At 46.9% G+C, this 13886-nt stretch overlaps 1 long non-coding RNA gene across 1 annotated transcript; it reads left to right on the top strand.

Annotated features, from left to right (window-relative positions):
• The first annotated feature begins 1463 nt into the window (after nt 1-1463).
• LOC140428835 (uncharacterized) lies at nt 1464-4635 on the top strand. The gene is made up of 2 exons (XR_011948919.1): nt 1464-1544; nt 4484-4635. It is a non-coding gene; the product is annotated as an uncharacterized lncRNA (long non-coding RNA).
• The last annotated feature ends 9251 nt before the right edge of the window (nt 4636-13886 follow it).

Raw genomic sequence — 13886 nt, 5'->3', positions numbered from 1 at the left:
GGAAAATAAAAATATTTTTTAAAAAATAAATTCTATTGACAATATGCATTGGAACGGGTGGGAGGCATGTTAGGCAGATGAATTTGAGACCAACTACCATTTTGGAGCTGTAAATAATGGATTAACAGAAAAATAAATAGCATTGATATAGCACTTCAAAAAGAAATTCCAATTTGGGGGCAATTTAGCATAGCCAATCCACCTACCCTACACATCTTTGGGGTGTGGGGGTGAGATCCACACAGATACGGGTAGAATGTGCAAACGCCATACAGAATGACCTGGGGCTGTATGGCAGCAGTGCTAACCACTGTGCCACCCTTATAGAAGTACTCTAGTGTTGTAAAATGTTTCAATGCACTTTATAGAAGTGTGATTGGACAAAAGCAGACATTAGAACAGGTGACCAAACATTTCCTCAGAGAAACGGCGAGGCAGAGGTTGGTGAAGACAATTTCTGGGCCCACGGCCTCGACAGCTAAAGGCACAACTACAAATGGTGAGGCAGAGGAAATGGGGAATGCAAATGGGCATGAGTTGAAGAAATGTAGGGCTAAAGAGGTTATGGAAACAGGGTGGTGCGACCAATGGAAGAGCACAAAATGAGAATAGTTACTTCAAGGCATTGTTGATCTGGAAGCCAGTTGGTCAGCAAGCATAGAATCATATATCATTGAATCATAGTATTATGTGCATTACTTGCAGTGCAGGTAATGGCGAGGGAGTGAAGCTTTTATCTCGGATCAACAAAGGATAAGAGGAATATTGGGCAACGCGGGAGCGATAGGTCTGGCTGGTGTGTGTAAAATGTTTTTTTAAACATGTCGTGCAAGCCCATACCCGGAAAAACTACTTCCTAGTTTCTCTGTTTCACGGAGCGGGACTGAGAGGGTCCAGTGATCGGTTTGGAATAACGGCCGCCATCTTTACTCGACGCGCGACAACGCAGAATCGCCGAGCAGAAACTTATAGCCAAGTTCCGCACACGAGTGCGGCCTCAACCGGGACCTGGGATTCATGTCACATTACATTCATCCCCCACCATCTGGCCTGCGAAATCCTACCAACTGTCCTGGCTTGATGCAATTCACACCTCTTTAACCTGGGGTTACCCCATCTCTGGATCTGTAAAGATTTAATCACCTGCTAATGCTCACATTCCTAGCATTGTTTGGCATCTTTGAATTTGTCTATGTATGTGTTTCTGGAACAGACCTCTTCATTCACCTGAGGAAGGAGCAGCGCTCCGAAAGCTAGTGACATCGAAACAAACCTGTTGGACTTTAACCTGGTGTTGTAAGACTTCGTACTGTAACAAATTTAGGTTTAGTCCTACACACAAATCCCTGGGTTTTTATTCTCGATCAGCCACGACATGACTGCAGCCTACAAATGTTATTTTCAACAATTTGTCAACTACCATTTCTGTGTCTCCGTTAGGTTCACACTAAACCTGATGTTATCAGCAGCCACATGTCGGGATTTTGCCGCAGTGAACTGTAAAAAGGGATGGAGCTTCCTTTGCTCTGCACGGTGTGATGCAGGTAACAACACATCAAGTCAGGTTTGTGACACCATGGGACTTAACAGATACACTATTAGTCTTCCTCATCCCATTCGCCTATGATGGTATAGATTATTTGCCAAAATCGATAACACTGGTTAGCACTGTTGCTTCAAAGCACCAGGGTCCCAGGTTTGATTCCCGGCTTGGGTCAGGCTGTGCGGATTCTGCACATTCTCACTGTGCCTGAGTGGGTTTCCTCCCACAAGTCCTGAAAAACGTGCTGTTAGGTAATTTGGACATTCTGAATTCTCCCTCCGAGTACCCGAACAGGCGCTGGTATGCGGCGACTAGGGGCTTTTCACAGTAACTTCATTGCAGTGTTAATGTAAGCTGACTTGTGACAATAAAGATTTTAATTATATTATAATTAAGACCCACAGACAGGTTATATGTTTGTGCCCATTGAGTACAGAATGCCATCAAGTTGCCTAATTTTGGTTTAAAAAGTTACAGGGGTTTAATGTCTAGTAATAAGAAACAATCACAGCTCAAGTATTGTTAAATAATTTGTTTTCATTCTTTTTGATCATAAATTTCAGTCCCAATATTTTTCCAATTCTGACAGCTCTGCTTAATAAAACCTAGTTAAGTTTTAGTACTGGGTGCACAATGAAATGCAGTACTGTACAAAAACATTAAATATAACACCTTGAACTTTGTATCGGAAGCCAAGTAACCACCAGGAAATAGAATTGCAATAGAGTCAGCAGGATAATAGTATATAGCGGTTGCTGAGCATCACCAAACTGATTTTGCACCTCATTTGGATGAGATACTGCAAAGAAATGGCAGGATGGTAGCACAGTGGTTAGCACAGTTGTTTCACAGTCCCAGGTTCAATTCCTGGCTTGGGCCACTGTCTGTGCGGAGTCCGCACATTCACCCAGTGTCTGCGTGGATTTCCTCCGGGTGCTCCGGTTTCCTCCCAGTCGAAAGATGTGCAGGTTAGGTGGATTGGCCATGATAAATTTCCCTTAGTGTCCAAAAAGGTTACGGGGATAGGGTGGAGGTGTGGGCTTAAGTGGGGTGCTCTTTCTAAGGGCTGGTGCAGACTCGATGGGCCGAATGGCCTCCTTCTGCATTGTAAGTTCTATGATTCTATGAAATAAAGTGTCCAATAAAAACATTATAAAATGTACCCTTAGGCTTGGCTGTTAATTCAAGATTTGTACTTTACGAAAGGAAGTTTTAGTTTGAAATATGATAAATATATTTACTTAATAATTAGAAGTAATACATTTGGAAATGAAACAATTTTCTACTTTTTCCCCGCAATGTTAATTATTTTAGATTAGTGGAACAATTTTACTCCCAACCCTGTTTAGCCAAAAGTGCAAACCGGGAAAACAAGGCACACCACCAGAACATGATCACATAAAAGCCACCCTTTCATTAAAACCGTATGTCTTTGATGTGTCCAATAATAAGTTGTTTTGATATTCCAAGAATGCACCTAACAAGTGATATTGGATCACCTTTCATCAACAATGCAAGCTTCAAAATCCCTGCTTGGGAAACCTTTCATCAACAATGCAAGTTTAAAAATCCCTGCTTGGGAAACCATCAGCATCTTAGACCTATCTAATCTCAAACAGAATTCAACATCATGGTCACTCTCTGTGTGGAGTTTGCACATTCTCCCCATGTCTGCGTGGGTCTCATCCCCACAACCCAAAGATGTGCTGTGTAGGTGGACTGGCCAAGCTAAATTGCCCCTTAATTGGAAAAAAAAATTAGGTACATTAAATTTAATTTGACATCATTTTCATTTCTGCAATTGTTGCAGGTTGTTCTTTTGCACCAAATACTATTATTATTCCCATCAACGCTTCATAATTCAAAAACAACGCTAACGTGTCCAAGAATTGACTTTACTTTCAAATCTAGAATCAGCAAAGTAACAGCTGCTTCTCTACCTCTTGAATGGGATACAGGAAATTATTTGTTTCCAGACTTCCGCTCCAGTACCCAACTCTTCCCACTCTAAGCTTTTCTTGACTTTGTGTTTTAAGTATTCCTCTGATCATGGAATCGTGCAGCATTGATGGAGGCCCATTCAGCTTATCAAGCAGTGCGGCTTTGTTAGAATGAATTACTTAGTCCTATTCTCCGTAGCCCTGCAAACGTTTTCCATTCAAGTTTTGATCCATTTTCTTATTGGGAAACTTACTACTGAATCTGCTTTCACCACCCTTTCAGGCAAGGCATTGCAGATCACATTCTTGTTAAGAAAATATAAATTCCTCTTGTTGCCTTTGGCACTTTTCCCAATCACCTTAAATCTGTGTCTTCTGGTTACTGACCCTTCTACCACGGAGTGTGGTGAGGGCATGTTCAATTGAAGCATTCAAAAGAGATTTAAGATTGTTAACTGAAAAGGAAGAATGTGCAGGATTTATGGGGAGAAGGTGGGGGAATTGCACTCAGTAATTATCCATTGGGAGAGTTGTGCAGTTATGATGGGCCGAATTGCCTTCGTAACAATTAGCTGCTAGTGTAATTCTATAGAAAATGCAACTGCCTCAATTGCAGAACAAAAAACTACAATAAACTCAAGATTCCAATTTTTTCTTTTTTTAAAAATTTAGAGTACCCAATAATTTTTCCCCCCAATTAAGGGCCAATTCAACATAGCAAATCCACTTACCCTGCACATCTTTGGCTTGCTCAAGATTCCACGTTGAGAATAGCCAAAGATATAGCTTTTCTGCAATTAGAAAAATGGACAATTAAGTACAAATACCAATTAGATGTCTTCACACCAAAATTTACACTACATCCTGTCCCTTTAATTCGGATATCTGGTGTCACAATATAGTTCTACCTGGAGTTGAAGCTAAGTGACTGCAGCACTTTGTTCAAGTATTGTTTGGAGCCATTGATTTTTCTGGGCTGTACCTTTCCTCTCTGTTCCAGCATATTGACTTGGACACGCACAGCACACATTGAAAGCCCAGCGATTGAGCCACAGCCGCTGCTGTACACAAACTCTGGGGCAAGAAAGCACCCAGTGCAAAATCCAGTTCCTTACCTCACGAGCTGTTATTAAAGCTTTCTGGTTGAATAAACTGTGATGAGCATTATTTATTGACGGCAAAACCGCTTTTTGTTAGATTTAAGACCCAAGGCAGAACTGCTTTGAGTGGACTTTGAACAAACGGAATACCAGATGAAAAGCAATTGCGGAGACAGCTTTCTGGTACAGTATTACAAATTTCAAATTCACAGATAAATACAGTGCAGAAAAGGTCCTTTGGCCCATCAGGTCTGCACCATAACATGAAAGGCACCTGATCTGCCAATCCTAATCCCATTTGCTAGCACTTGGTCCATTGCCTCGAATGTTAAGACATGCCAAGTGCTCATCCAGGTGCTTTTTAAAGGACGTGAGGCAACCTGCTTCTACCACCCTCCCAAACTGTTTATTCCAGACCGTCACCACCCTCTGGCTAAAAATGTTTTTCCTCAAATTCCCCCTGAACCTCCCCCATCGAACTTGTGTCCCCTCGTAGCCGACCCTTCAATTAAGGGGAACAGCTGTACCCTATCCACCATGTCCATGCCCCTCATACTCCTGGACACCTCGATCAGGTCGCTCTTCAGTCTTCTCTGCTCCAGTGGAAAGAACCCAAGCCTATCTTCATAACTAAAACGTTCCATCTCAGGCAACATCCTGGTGAATCCCCTCTGCACCCACTCCAACGCAATCACATCCTTCCTATATTAATGTGGTGACCAGAACTGCATTGAACTCCAGCTGTGGCCTCACCAACATTCTATATAACTCCAACATGACGACTTCCGGTTGCGGCGATGCCCTGCTCGCCGCACGTTTCGGCGGCTCCAGCTCCAACGGACCTTCGGGCTCTTTTAAGAGCCCCAACGGGAAATTTTTGGGCGACGCAAAAATTGGGTGAGTGAATAGGGAGTCCCCCCCAACGAAAGAGGAAAATATCGGCGGCGGCGGCGGCTGCAGCGCGAGGAATCGTCGACGGAAGGGACAGAAAGGGAGAAGACACAAGATGGCGGCGGAGAAAGCCCAGGCGACATGGGGGCCCGAGCAAGACGAATTTCTGAGACGGTGTGTGGAGCTACTAAAGAGGGAGGTGCTGACCCCGATGCTACAGGCAATTGAGGGGTTCAAGGAGGCACAAAGGACCCAGGAGACAGAGCTCCGCGTGGTGGAGCAGAAGGTGACGGATAATGAGGACGAGATCCTGGGCCTGGCGGTCAAAACACAGACGCACGAGGCACTCCATAAAAAGTGTATTGAAAGGATGGAGGCCCTAGAAAACAGAGCGCGAAGGAAGAACCTTCGGATACTGGGTCTCCCTGAGGGAGTGGAAGGAGCGGACTGTGGAGCTTATGTAAGTACGATGTTAAGCTCATTGATGGGAGCTGAGGCCCCTGCGGGCCCCTTGGAGGTGGAGTGGGCACATCGGATCCCGGCGAGAAGACCAAAAGCGGGAGAACCACCCAGGGCGACAATCGTGCGATTTCACCGCCTTAAAGATAGAGAAGAGGTCCTGAGATGGGCTAAAAAGGTGCGGAGTAGCAGATGGGAGAATGCAGTGGTACGGGTGTACCAGGATTGGAGTGCGGAGGTGGCGAGAAGGAGGCAGAGTTTTAACCGAGCCAAGGAGGTGTTACACAAAAAGAAGGTGAAGTTCGGGATGCTGCAGCTGGCACTACTATGGGTCACGTACCAGGAGAGACACCATTATTTCGATACGGCGGAAGAAGCATGGACCTTTATTAAAGAGGAGAAATTGGATCGGAACTGAGGGACTGATACTGTAGGGAATGTTATTGTTATGGTAGATGTAAATAGAGAAGTAAATTGGGATGGGGGGGGGGGGGGAAGACACTAGGAAATGTGGGCGCCGGTGAGGGGGGAAAGAAGGGACATAGGCGGAGAATGAGGAATGGGAGGGGGAGAGGAAAGGGAGCTGCGCCACAAGAGGCGGGTCAGATAAAGGGATGTTCCCGTGCCAGAAAGATTATGGCGGGAAGACAAACGCAAGGCGGCTGGGAGTTCCCCACACCGGGGGGGGGTGTCAAGGAGTGAGCAATCACGCTAGAAAGGGATCTAGCAGGGGGGGGGGGACAACTGGGTTGCTGCTGCGGAAATCAAAAAGGAAATGGCTAAAGAGTGGGTGGACGGGGATGGAATGCGACGCCTGGGGAGCGAGTGGGAGCACGGAGGCGGGATATGGGACTGGCCTAGAGAAGGTGATGGCTAGTCGACACGGGAGGGGGGCAGGTAGCCCCCCAGTGAGGCTGATCACGTGGAACGTGAGAGGCCTGAACGGACCGATTAAAAGGGCCCGAGTGCTCGTGCACTTGAAAGGACTAAGGGCAGACGTGGCTATGCTCCAAGAGACGCACCTGAAGGTGGCGGACCAAGTTAGGTTAAGGAAAGGATGGGTGGGACAGGTGTTCCACTCAGGACTAGATGCAAAGAAGAGGGGGGTGGCCATATTGGTGGGGAAACGGGTAGCATTTGAAGCAAAGAACATCGTAGCAGATAGCGGAGGTAGATATGTAATGGTGAGTGGCAGGCTGGAGGGAATGGAGGTCGTGTTGGTTAATGTATATGCCCCGAATTGGGACGATGCGGGATTTATGAGACGGATGCTGGGTCGTATACCGGACCTGGAGGTAGGAAATTTGATATTGGGAGGGGACTTCAATACCGTGCTGGACCCAGGGCTAGATAGATCCAGATCAAAGACCGGAAGAAGGCCGGCAGCGGCCAAGGTGCTCAAGGGGTTTATGGACCAAATGGGGGGAGTGGATCCATGGCAATTTCTTAGACCGAGGGCCAGGGAGTTCTCCTTCTTCTGCCATGTCCATAAAGTGTACTCCCAGATAGATTTTTTTTGTTCTGGGAAGGTCGTTGATCTCAAGGGTGGAAGAAGCTGAGTATTCAGCCATAGCGGTTTCGGACCATGGCCCACACTGGGTGGACCTGGAACTAGGAGAGGAAAGGGAGCAGAGAGCACTCTGGCGATTAGATGTGGGATTGATGGCGGACGAGGGAGTGTGTGGAAGAGTGCGGGGGTGTATTGAGAGATACCTGGAGGTCAATGACGACGGGGAGGTCCGTGTGGGAGTGGTATGGGAAGCACTAAAAGCGGTGGTCAGAGGAGAGCTGATCTCCATTGGGGCCCACAAAGGGAAAACAGAGGCCAAGGAAAGGGAAAGATTACTGGGGGAGATTTTAAGGGTGGACAGGGAATTTGCAGAGACCCCGGAGGAGGGACTGTACAGGGAGGGGAGACGACTCCAGACGGAGTTTGACCTCCTGACCACCAGAAAGGCGGAGGTGCTGTGGAGGAAGGCACAGGGGAGGAGGTATGAATATGGGGAAAAGGCTAGTCGCCTGCTGGCTCATCAGTTGCAAAAGAGGACAGCGGCGAGGGAGATAGGGGGAATTAGAGACGAAAAGGGAGCCACGGTGCGAAGAGCAGGGAAGATAAACGAGTTGTTCAAGACCTTTTATGAGGGACTGTATAGGTCTCAACCCCCAGAGGGAGGGGAGGGGATGCGGCAGTTCCTGGATCAATTGAGGTTCCCGAGGGTGGAGGAGCAAGAGGTGGAAGGCCTGGGGGCACCGATTGGGGTGGACGAGGTTATTAAGGGGCTGGGGAACATGCAAGCAGGGAAGGCTCCGGGACCAGACGGGTTCCCGGTGGAATTTTATAGAAAATACGTGGACTTGTTGGCCCCGTTGTTGGTGAGGACGTTCAATGAGGCCAGGGAAGGAGGGACTTTACCCCCGACAATGTTGGCGGTGACGATATCGCTAATTCTGAAGAGGGATAAAGATCCGTTGCAGTGCGGGTCCTATAGACCTATTTCATTATTGAATGTGGACGCCAAATTGCTGGCAAAGGTACTGGCATCGAGGATAGAGGACTGTGTCCCGGGGGTGGTGCACGAAGACCAGACAGGGTTCGTAAAGGGGAGACAACTGAATGTCAATGTGCGACGACTATTAGGGGTGATAATGATGCCCCCAGTGGAGGGGGAGGCAGAGATAGTGGTGGCAATGGATGCAGAGAAGGCGTTTGATAGGGTGGAGTGGGAGTATTTATGGGAGGTGTTAAGGAGGTTTGGGTTCGGGAACGGGTTTATTAGCTGGGTCAAACTTCTTTATGGGGCCCCAACGGCAAGTGTAGTCACGGGTCAGCAAAGATCGGAGTATTTCCGATTATATAGGGGAACAAGACAGGGATGCCCGCTATCTCCACTGTTGTTCGCGTTGGCAATTGAACCTCTGGCCATGGCGTTGAGAGACTCCAGGAAATGGAGAGGGGTGATTAGAGGGGGAGAACACAGAGTCTCGCTATACGCGGATGACCTACTGTTGTATGTGTCGGACCCAGCGGGGGGGGGATGATAAGAGGTTATGCGGATGTCGAGGGAGTTCGGAGATTTCTCGGGATATAGGCTTAACATGGGGAAGAGTGAACTATTCGTGATACACCCAGGGGACCAGAGTAGAGAGATAGAAGGCCTGCCTCTAAGGAAAGTGGAAAGAAACTTCCGATACCTGGGGATTCAGATCGCTAGGAGCTGGGGAACCTTGCACAGACTTAATCTGACACAATTGGTAGAACAAATGGAGGAGGACTTCAAGAGGTGGGACATGCAGCCTCTGTCGTTGGCGGGCAGAGTGCAGGCAATTAAGATGATAGTCCTCCCGAGGTTCTTATTTGTATTTCAATGTCTCCCTATACTAATCACTAAGACCTTTTTAAAAAAAATAAACAGGTGCATCATGAGCTTCGTGTGGGCAGGGAAAGTCCCGAGGGTAAGGAGGGGGTTCCTACAACGTAGCAGGGAGAGAGGAGGATTGGCGCTACCGAATTTGGGCGACTACTATTGAGCCGCCAATGTGGCGATGATTAGTAAATGGATGATGGAGGGAGAGGGAGCGGCGTGGAAAAGACTGGAGAGAAAGTCCTGTAAAGGGACGAGCTTAGAGGCGCTGGTGACGGCGCCGCTACCGCTCTCACCAAAAAAGTTTACCACGAACCCGGTGGTGGCGGCAACATTGAATATCTGGGGACAATGGAGGCGACAAGAGAGGTGTCTTGTGGGGACCCTGGTGGGGTCCCCAATCAGGAACAACCATAGGTTTGCCCCAGGAAGAATGGATGGAGGATTTCAGAGCTGGCACCAGTTGGGAATTAGGAGGGTGGGAGATTTATTTATAGATGGGACGTTTGCGAGCTTTGGAGCATTGGAGGAAAAGTATAAGTTGCCCCGGGGAAACTTCCTTAGATATATGCAGGTGAGGGCGTTCACAAGACAACAGGTGAGGGAATTTCCGCTGCTCCCGGTACAGGGGATTCAGGACAGAGTGCTTTCGGGGGTGTGGGTCGGAGAGGGCAAGGTGTCAGAGATATACCGAGAGATGAGGGAAGAGGGGGAGGAGTTGGTGGGCGAATTAAAAGGAAAGTGGGAAGAAGAGCTAGGGGAGGAGATAGAGGAGGGTATGTGGGCTGATGCCCTAAGCAGGGTAAATTCCTCTTCCTCGTGCGCCAGGCTTAGCCTGATTCAATTCAAGGTGCTACATAGAGCACACATAACGGGAGCAAGACTGAGCAGGTTCTTTGGAGTGGAGGACAAGTGTGGGAGGTGCGGCAGAAGCCCGGCAAACCACGCACATATGTTTTGGTCGTGCCCGGCACTGGAGGGGTATTGGAAGGGAGTGACTTCTAAGGTGGTGAAGGCCCGGGTCAAACCAGGCTGGGGGCTAGCTTTATTTGGAGTTGCGGATGAGCCGGGTGTGCAGGAGGCGAAAGAGGCCGACGTTGTGGCCTTTGCGTCCCTAGTAGCCCGGCGGAGGATTCTACTCATGTGGAAGGAGGCGAAACCCCCCGGACTGGAGGCCTGGGTAAACGATATGGCGGGGTTCATAAAACTGGAGCGGATAAAGTTTGCCCTGAGAGGATCGGCTCAAGGGTTCACCAGGCGGTGGCAGCCATTCCTCGACTACCTAGGGCAACGTTAGAGGGAAGACAGAGGACCAGCATCAGCAACCCGGGGGGGGGGGGGGGGGGGGAGTTTTAGTTTATGTTAAACGATTAGATTACCATGTTGATTAGCCATTTGTTTATTGTTAAACTTTCTTTACTGTTACGTTTGATCTGTAAAGGGAAGAAATTTTGATCGAAAAAATTTCAATAAAACATATTTAAAAAAAAAAATAACTCCAACATGACTTCTTTGCTTTTGTAATCTATGCCACAATTGATAAAAGGCAAGTGTACCATATGCCTTCAGAAATCTATTTACAAACACGCCAAGGTCTCTTTGTTCCTTTGGACTTCCCAGTTTGATGCCATTCACTATTTCCTCGTCAAATTGCTCCTTCCAAAGTATAACACCTCACACTTTTCAGGATTAAATTCCATCTCCCACTTTTCTGACCATTTCATCATTCTGTCTATATCTTCCTGTAACCCAAGACTCTCAGCTTCACTGTTAACCACCCGGCCTATCCATAAGACATAGGAGCGGAAGTAAGGCCATTCGGCCCATCGAGTCCACTCCCACCATTCAATCATGGCTGATTTCAACTCCATTTACCCGCTCTCTCTCCATAGCCCTTAATTCCTCGAGAAATCAAGAATTTATCAACTTGTGTCTTAAAGACACTCAACATCCCGGCCTCCACCACCCTCTGTGGCAATGAATTCCACGGACCCACCACTCTCTGGCTGAAGAAATTTCTCATCTCTGTTCTAAAATGACTCTTTTATTCTAAAGCTGTGCCCCCGGGTCCTAGTCTCCCCTGCTAATGGAAACAACTTCCCCACGTCCACCCTATCTAAGCCATTCATTATCTTATAAGTTTCTATTAGATCTCCCCTCAACCTCCTAAACTCCAATGACTATAATCCCAGGATCCTCAGACGTTCATCGTATGTTAGGCCTACCACTCCTGGGATCATCCGTGTGAATCTCCGCTGGACCTGCTCCAGTGCCAGTATGTCCTTCCTGAGGTGTGGGGCCCAAAATTGCTCACAGTATTCTAAATGGGGCCTAACTAGTGCTTTCTAAAGCTTCAGAAGTACATCCCTGCTTTTATATTCCAAGCCTCTTGAGGTAAATGACAACATTGCATTTGCTTTCTTAATTACGGACTCAACCTGCAAGTTTACCTTTAGAGAATCCTGGACTAGGACTCCCAAGAACCTTTGCACTTCAGCATTATGAATTTTGTCACCGTTTAGAAAATAGTCCATGCCTCTATTCTTTTTTCCCCCAAAGTGCAAGACCTCGCACTTGCCCACGTTGAATTTCATCAGCCATTTCTTGGACCACTCTCCTAAACTGTCTAAATCTTTCTGCAGCCTCCCCATCTCCTCAATACTACCTGTCCCTCCACCTATCTTTGTATCATCGGCAAACTTAGCCAGAATGCCTCCAGTCCCGTCATCTAGATCATTAATATATAAAGAGAACTGTGGCCCCAACACTGAACCCTGCGGGACACCACTCGTCACCGGTTGCCATTCCGAAAAAGAACCATTTATTCCAACTCTCTGCCTTCTGCCTGACAGCCAATCGTCAATCCATGTTAGTACCTTGCCTCGAATACTATCATTGTGTCATCCGCAAACTTACTGGTCCTACCCCCCACATGGTCATCTAAGTCACTTATATAAATGGCAAATAATAGGGGACCCAGCACAGATCCCTGTGGTACTACACCACTGGACACTTGCTTCCAGTCACTAAAGCAGCCGGCTGTCATCACCCTCTGTCTCCTACAGCTAAGCCAGCTTTGAATCCCCTTATCAAGTTCCCCTGTATCCCATGTTCATTTGCCTTCTTGATGTCTCCCATATGGGACCTTGTCAAATCCTTTGCAGAAATCCATGTAAACTACATCAACTGCACTACCTTCATCTACACACTTAAGTCACGTGCTCAAAAAATTAAATCAAATTTGTTAGGCGTAACCTCCCTCTGACAAAGCTATGCTGACTATTCCTGATCAAATCTTGCTTCTCCAAGTGGAGATAGATCCTCTCCTTCAGAATTTTCTCCAATAGTTTCCCCGCCACTGACTTGAGATTCACTGGCCTGTAGTTCCCGGACTTATCCCTAGCCTTTCTTAAATTGTGGGATTGCATTCGCTGTTCTCCAGTCCTCTGGCACCTCTCCCAAAGAATTAAAAATTGGATCAGGGCCCCTGCAATCACCTCTCACTTCTCACAAAAGCCTGGGACACAATTTGTCCGGACCTGGAGATTTTGCCACTTTTAAGCCTCCAATACCTTGACAACTTTTCAATGATTTCACAGTCTCTCTCCCAGAGTTCCATATCTGCCTCCTCATTCTTTTGGGTGAAGACAGATATGAAATATTCATTTAACACCCCACCTCCACCCACAGATTTCCCAGCAGTGATTCAATAATCCATATTTTGCAGCATCCAAAAGTTGGAGAAATCCTTCTATTTTATACCTTTATTTAAAAAATCTGTCCATATGGTAAATGTTTGCTATTATTTAGGGAACAGGGTGGGGTAGCCGCAATAAACCAAAAAATGCAACTACCCTCTTTGAAAATGCACAAATCGAATTGTAATTATCAACTTGGATATTCAACACCTCTCTGCATTTACATAGTCCTTCCCTAAATATAGGAAATAAAAGACACAAATTTCGGAATTTAAAAACTGAGATGAGGAGAAACTTCACTCAGAGTGGTGAGCCTGTGGAATTTGCTTTCACAGAAAATAGTGGAGGCTAAAACATTGTATGTTTTCAAGGAGTTAGATACAGCTCTTGGGTGAAAGGGATCAAAGGATGTAAAGGTAGGTGGGAACTGGCTAGAGTTTGAAGCGCAGCTATGGTCATAATGAATGGTGGAGCAGGCTCAAAGAGCTGAATGGCCTCCTCCTGCTCTTATTTTTTTAATGTCCCTGCATAAAACTGCAGCATGCAAACCGAACATTGGTAAGCTTCTGGCTGCTTGTGTACTTCCTTCCTGTTTGTTATGTAAAGTCTCTCTACTAATCCAGGATTGTCCTAGAATTGCCCCGAATTGAAATTTAGCCCCCAGGGCACTGCTGCGAGCAATTCAGGAGTGGAAGCATAACAGTATTAAAAACTTACCCCCTGATTTGAAAGTTTGTGGAAAAGCATGCTTGGCAGTCAAGAATCACCCATTTGAGTCATAAAGAGTCAGCTTACATTCACATTACATTCATCCCCCAGCATCTGGCCTGGGCTTGCGCAATTCTACCAACTGTCCTGGTTTGAGACAATTCACAACTCTTTAACCTGGGGTT

Source organism: Scyliorhinus torazame, chromosome 8, assembly GCF_047496885.1.
Source record: "Scyliorhinus torazame isolate Kashiwa2021f chromosome 8, sScyTor2.1, whole genome shotgun sequence".
In the NCBI taxonomy this organism is placed as follows: domain Eukaryota; kingdom Metazoa; phylum Chordata; class Chondrichthyes; order Carcharhiniformes; family Scyliorhinidae; genus Scyliorhinus; species Scyliorhinus torazame.
Note: the sequence above shows the minus strand (reverse complement) of the source record. Positions and strands in the feature narration are given on the sequence as shown.